Genomic DNA, 7,047 nt, shown 5'->3' with positions numbered 1-7,047 from the left:
AGCTTGAGACCCCTCCCCATCATTGCTACCATTCTTGGGCATGCAACCGGTTTTGGGAGGCGTGTGACTCAAGGTTGTAGAATTTTTTAAAAGAGTGTTAAACCCACTCAAAATCTCTTGATTTTGATATTTGGCGGCTGTCATCATTATTTTGGGATGACATTTAATGATGTCATTATTAGGATTTTGGAAGGTTCCTTTTTATTTAAATAATAAAATATCGGCCTTATTTTATGAAAACGTTTGATGGCTTTGCATTGGGAACAACTTTGTTCTACCTTAGGCAAGAAACCGTTGAGTAATGTAGCGCTGGTTGGTCTATCAGGAAGTTCGAGCAAGTTTAGGAAGCCTCTAAAGGGAGCATTCGGATATTCGTCAAACTTGTGAGTTCTCACGGCCCCACTTTTACTGCTTTTATATATTTTATGAGGGAAAAGCATGAGATTGAGCAAACTTTGAATGTTTATGTTATATGAAATTTTGGGACTAAAGAACTGTTTAGTCGATGCCTTGCTCAAAACTTTTGGACTAAGGAACTGCTTAGTCAAGCGCTGTTGAAACCTCTGGACTAAGGAACTGCTTAGTCAGGTTTATTATGGTTTTGTTTTGACAACTGTTATTGCACTTAGATTAAATGCTAAATTGATGTTCTTGGGAGTATATGTTTCGAAATAAAAGTCCTCGTCCATAAACGCTACTTTTTAACTCGGGTACATCCCCGGGTCGTGGTATTGTGGATAGCCGCTATTGTGTTGACAGTCCCACCCAGAAAGGGGTGCACAATTACCTATGTTTTTCTAAGTCTAATCATGTGAAATTTGGACCACCGCTGAATAAGTACTCTATCAAACTGTGGGACCTAAGTAGTGAACGGGCTACTTCTGGTTGTTCGAAAGTTAATAGGGCAAATTGGTCAGGTAAGGCTCAGTAGCGTCTCAAGTTTTACATCGTGAGAGATTTACATTTATTAAGTGCAAAGAATTCGCATAAGTTTGCTATTACTTGGTTTGTGCATTGAAACGTTTTATGCATATGAAAACCCGTGAACTCACCAACTCTTTGTAGTTGATCTTGTTTTATTTCCATGCTTTTCAGGTTCTAAGTAAAGTTATTTGGATTTTTGGGAGCATATTTGAATTTAAAGTATTTTGTGAACGTCTTGTAAAGTTCTAATTTCTGTTATGTCGATGAATTGTTTTTGTTTTTGAACAACTCGGATTAATGTTATTTATAAACTGTTGCTATGACTCGCTTGCCTGTTACATCTCGTGTTTCCACTTTAGCGGGGTGTGACACCGTCCGTAAACGCTACTTGTTAACTCGGGCACGTCCCCGGGCCGTGGTATTGTGGATAGCTGCTATTGTGTTGACAGTCCCACCCAGAAAGGGGTGCACATTACCTATGTTTTCTTAGTTTAATCATGTGGAATTTGGACCACCGCTGAATTAGTACTACTACGAACTGTGGGACCTAAGTAAGTGTACGGGCAACTTATGGTCGTTCGTAAAATAATGGGGCACATTGGTCAGGTAAGGCTCAGTAGCGTCTCAAGTTAAGCATCGTGGTAGATTTACATTTATTAAGTGTAAAAGTTTACGTATAATTTGCAAATAAATGATTTCTGCATTGTAATATTTTGTGCATGTGAAAACCCGTGAGCTCACCAACTCTTTGTAGTTGACGTTGTTTTATGTTCCATGCTTTTCAGGTAATAAGTAAGAAATGAAGTATTTTGGGAGCATATTTGTGACAAGACCGATTAAGTTCGCAATTGAAGATTTTGTAAAAGAAGTATTTTATCCCAATTTGGTTATGGGTGTTACACTTGATTTCTTTTAGTAAAACTTGAATGGTGTTGTTTATTAACTGTTGCTGTGACTCGCTTACCTGTTACATCTCGTGGTTTCGCTTTAGCAGGGTGTGACAGATTTGGTATCAGAGCCTCGGTTATAGAGAACGCTGGTTTTCTCTTAAAAACCATCAACTATAACCAAATATTTTCAAATGATTTTCAAGTGATTTAGAAGCGTATGATTTTAAAGCGGGTCACATTATTATATGTCGATTAAATAAAGCCTGATCACCTGTGTTTAATTTACATATAATAAGAACTTAATCGGTTGTACTAAAGATATGCTCCAGATAAGAAATTGTTATGAAAAGCATGATGTTATGTGTTGCACAAATTATGAATATCCATTGCCCTAGACCTACCAGAGGTGAAGGATTAGAAAATACCTTATTTTGTTAAGTGTCCATGTTGGACCTGAAGCATTGGTTAGAAGGCCAAGAGACGATGGGTAGAAGAATCCCTTATTTTATTAAGTGTCCATGTTGGACCAGAAGCACTAGTTAGAAGGACCAGAGACGATGGGTAGAAGAATCCCTTATTTTGTTAAGTGTCCATGTTGGACCAGAAGCACTGGTTAGAAGGACCAAAGACGATGGGTAGAAGAATTCCTTATTTTGTTAAGTGTCCATGTTGGACCAAAAGCATTGGTTAGAAGGACCAGAGACGATGGGTAGAAAATTCCTTGTATGATTAAGTGATCATGATAGACCAGAAGCTCTGGTTAGAAGGACCAGAGGCCGATGGACGAGTTACCTAATACTTTTCTATGTAAGTTGAACCAGAGGCTCTGGTGGTGCAACCAGAGGCTTTGGTAGTGCAAAGTGTGAGAAACCAGAGACCGATGGACGGGAGATCCATTGGATTGCAAAGTGTGAGGAACCAGAGGATCGATGGACGAGAAATCCATTATTTTTCTAAGTTTGGATGTTGAACCAGCAGTCGATGAAATAGAATTCCATTGGTTTGCTAGAAGACCGATGGACGAGAAATCTATTACTTTTTTATGTAAGATTGAATCAAAGGACCGATGGACGAGCTACCTAATACCTTCCTATGTAAGATGAACCAGAGGCTCTGGTCATGCAACCAGAAGCTCTAGTCATGCAACCAGAAGCTCTAGTCATGCACCAAGAAGCTCTGGTAGTGCAACCAGAGACTTTCTAGATAGAAATTCTAGCTTGATTGCCACCCTTAGTCTTGCTTAGAAGCTTTGGTTATATCACTAAGTATTTATAGATGGTGCGTTTCGTAATTAATATTGTAATATCGCAGATCACTATGGCATCACCTGCATCTAGTGAATATTCGGCAGATGAATCCGGATATGTGATTCGCCAATCTCGAAGGAGCTCATCCATTAATGTGGAGGTAGATCCGTACGAGCAGGAGGACACAGCAACCAGCGAGACACCTGCTTCACCACCAGCATCTATACTACCCCCATCGAAGCCTATTCTTGATATTCCACCTCAAACCTTTCACAGCCCAAGGACTAGAGTCACGCCTAGGAAAAGTGTTCCATTACCACGGCGAGTGACATTTGAGAATCCCTCTAGAGTAAGAGGAGAGTCATCGCGACCACAGCAGGGGAACAGGATATCTCAAGTAGTGACTGGAGTACCTACATCCTACGCCCAGGGCATGAACCCGGCTGAACGAGAGTGGGTGCAGAGAATCACATCAGATACTCAAACTCACCAGACCTGGCTGGGATATCATCACCATATTCTGAATAACCTATCCGATGTGATGGAAGCATACCATCAACGAATGATGAGAAACACGGATGTTGTCATTGCAGCAAGGCGAGAGATTAGAAGGTTGTACAAGTGTTTGGTGCTAAGTGGAATGTTGATGTTGATGTTAGGAATGCTGATAGGCTGGTTGTTATTCTAGAAATATTGACTAGTGATAGGATATCCACTCTTTTGCATAGAAACTTAAGATCCTGTTTTTGTGGCTACAATCATCAATGAATGCATGTAAACATTTTGAGAAATGCTTAATTACATCAAGTTATGATAAATATAGGATTATTCTATTGGTCATTTAAATGCTTAAATGTTTTGTGTACAATGAACATTCTTGGCATCATTTAAATGGCTGGGGGTTATCATCCTTGTTATTGCAATAAAAATGACGAATTCCCTTCTGACTTAGGCCTTAGAAGATGCCGCCAAGAAGAGAAAACCCTGAGGTTGCACGACTCGTGTTAGAGCAACTTCTGGCAGCACTCCCCAACATAGTCAACCAAGTGGCTGCTGGCCTGAATGCTAATCAACCAAACAATCCAGAACCGAGGGCGGCTAGGGAATGCACTTATAAATCTTTTAGATCTTGCAACCCTAAAGAATTCTATGGAACCGAAGGAGCAGTAGGATTACTATCATGGCTCGAGAGCATGGAATCTGTTCTTCACATTAGTAAATATACTTAAGGGAATAAAGTAGAATATGCGGCATGTTTGTTACAAGGAAGGGCACTTACCTGGTAGAATACATTGGTACAAACTAGGGGTCGGGAAGCGGCTAACCAGCTTTCTCGGGAAGAATTTAAGAAACTACTAAAGAATGAATATTGCCCAAGAAGTGAACTCCAAAAGTTAGAAATGGAGTTATGGAATCATGAAATGAAAGGGGAAAATATAGTTGCTTATATGGCCCGATTCCACGAGTTAGCGAATCTAGTACCACATCTAGTGACCCCGGAGGAAGTCCGCATTGAGAGGTATATTTGGGCATTGTCTTCAGAAATTCGAGGAAACATCACCTCGGCCAACCCAAAAACCCTTAAGGAGGCAATAGATATTGCCACCAAGCTCACGAATAATGCGGTTCGATCCGGAGAATTCGCCAAGGGAAAGAGAAAAATGGAGGAGCATGGGAATCAAAGATTTGGGAGAAAATTTGACAAGAATAAGAGAGTGGTAGGAAATTTTGGGGTACAGACTCAGGTGGTTAATGAAGGAGGCAAGACTAAGTGCAATAGATGCAAATATCCGCACGGGGGGAATTGCATCATTTGTCAAAGATGCCACCTAGGGGGTCATACAGCAAAGGATTGCCGAAGACGATTATGTTTCGATTGTGGGAGCCCAGATCATATGAGAAATATATGCCCAATGAGAAAACAAGGAGCAAATGCAAACCAAGCCCGACCAGCCAGTCAAGGAAACCCAGAAAGTCAGGCACGGGGCAGAGCATTTGAGATTGGAGCCAAAGAAGCTAGGTATGATCCCAATGTGGTTTCAGGTACGTTTCTCTTAAATAATGAATTTGCATCGGTTTTATTTGATTCAGGGGCAGATAGAAGTTTTGTATAACTAGATTTTAAGCCGAGGATTAACTTAAAGCCCCAAAGGTTGGAAGAAGTTTACGTAATTGAGTTTGCCAATGTCCAAGAAATTAAGGCTAGAGACATAATCATGGATTGCACTCTAAGTTTAGCAAATAAGGATTTTAGCATAGACCTTATTCCGATTGAACTAGGAAGTTTTGACATAGTCATAGGCATGGATTGGCTATCCAGAAATCAAGCTGAAATTGTCTATTTGGAAAAGGTTATCCGAATTCCTCAAGAAGGAAATGACCCAATTGTGATTCGAGGAGATATGTCAGATCGAAAAATTAAGATAGTATCCTGCATGAAGATGCGGAGGTACTTGAAGAAGAATTATGTTGCATTTTTGGCACATGTTATTGATAGGAAGATCAAAGAAAAAGGTATTGACGATTTCCCTGTAGTTCGGGAGTTTCCTTATGTATTTCCCGAGGATTTACCAGGATTACCCCCGCCAAGACAAGTCGAATTCGGTATCGACTTAATTCCAGGAGCTGCCCCAGTGGCAAAGGCACCATATCGTTTGGCACCATCGGAAATGCAAGAAATGTCAAATCAACTCCAGGAGTTATTAGATAAAGGATTTATAAGGCCAAGTTTCCCACCATGGGGTGCACCGGATCTATTCGTTAAAAAGAAAGATGGGTCAATGCGAATGTGCATTGATTATAGGGAACTTAATAAGTTGACCATCAAGAATAGATACCCTCTTCCTAGAATCGATGATCTGTTTGATCAACTCCAATGTGCGGTATACTTTTCCAAAATTGATCTACGATCTGGATACCATCAAGTGAGATTTAGGGAAGAGGACACTCCCAAAACAGCATTCAGAACCCGATATGGTCATTATGAGTTTCTGGTTATGCCATTCGGGCTAACCAATGCACCGGCAGTCTTTATGGATCTAATGAATAGAGTCTGCAGACCATACTTGGATAAATTTGTAATCGTTTTCATAGACGATATACTGATTTATTCATAAAGCAAGGAGGACCATGAGCAACATCTAGGGATGATATTAGAACTACTTCGGAACCAGAAATTGTACGCAAAGTTCTCCAAATTCGAATTCTGGATTCGTGAAGTACAATTTCTTGGTCATGTGGTTAATGAAAAAGAGATTCAGGGAGATCCTGCCAAGATTGAGGCCATTAAGAAATGAGAAGCCCCAAGAACCCGGACGGAAATTCGTCAATTCCTTGGCTTGGCAGGCTATTATCGGCGATTCATCGCGAACTTTTCAAAAATCACACAACCACTCCTAGTTTTAACCCAGAAAGACAAGAAGTTTGTTTGCGGAGAGAAACATGAAGGAGCGTTTGAGACTCTTAAGCAGAGACTATGCAATGCACATATCTTATCCCTACCAAAGAGCTCGAAAAACTTTATGGTCTATTGTGATGCATCGCATCAAGGCTTAAGATGTGTGCTAATGCAAAATGATAAGGTCATTGCATATGCCTCAAGGCAACTCAAAGTGCACGAGAAGAATTTTACTACTCATGACCTTGAATTGGGGGCAGTAGTATTTGCACTTAAGATTTGGAGGCACTATCTTTACGGCACCAAATGCACCATCTTCACTGATCACAAAAGTCTTCAACATATCCTAGATCAAAAGATGTTGAACATGAGGCAACGGAGATGGGTCGAACTTCTCAATGTCTATGATTGTGAAATAAAGGACCACCCGGGGAAAGCTAACGTGGTAGCAGACACCTTAAGCCGGAAAGAAAGGGTGAAACCGTCAAGGGTACGAGCCATGGGGATGCTGGTTCAAACGAACCTAAAAACGCAAACTCATGAAGCTCAAGAAGAGGCAATGAAATCGGAGAATCTGAAGAACGAGACC

The sequence above is a fragment of the Cynara cardunculus genome (genome assembly GCF_001531365.2).
Source record: "Cynara cardunculus var. scolymus isolate 2C chromosome LG 2, CcrdV1, whole genome shotgun sequence".
NCBI lineage: Eukaryota > Viridiplantae > Streptophyta > Magnoliopsida > Asterales > Asteraceae > Cynara > Cynara cardunculus.
Note: the sequence above shows the minus strand (reverse complement) of the source record.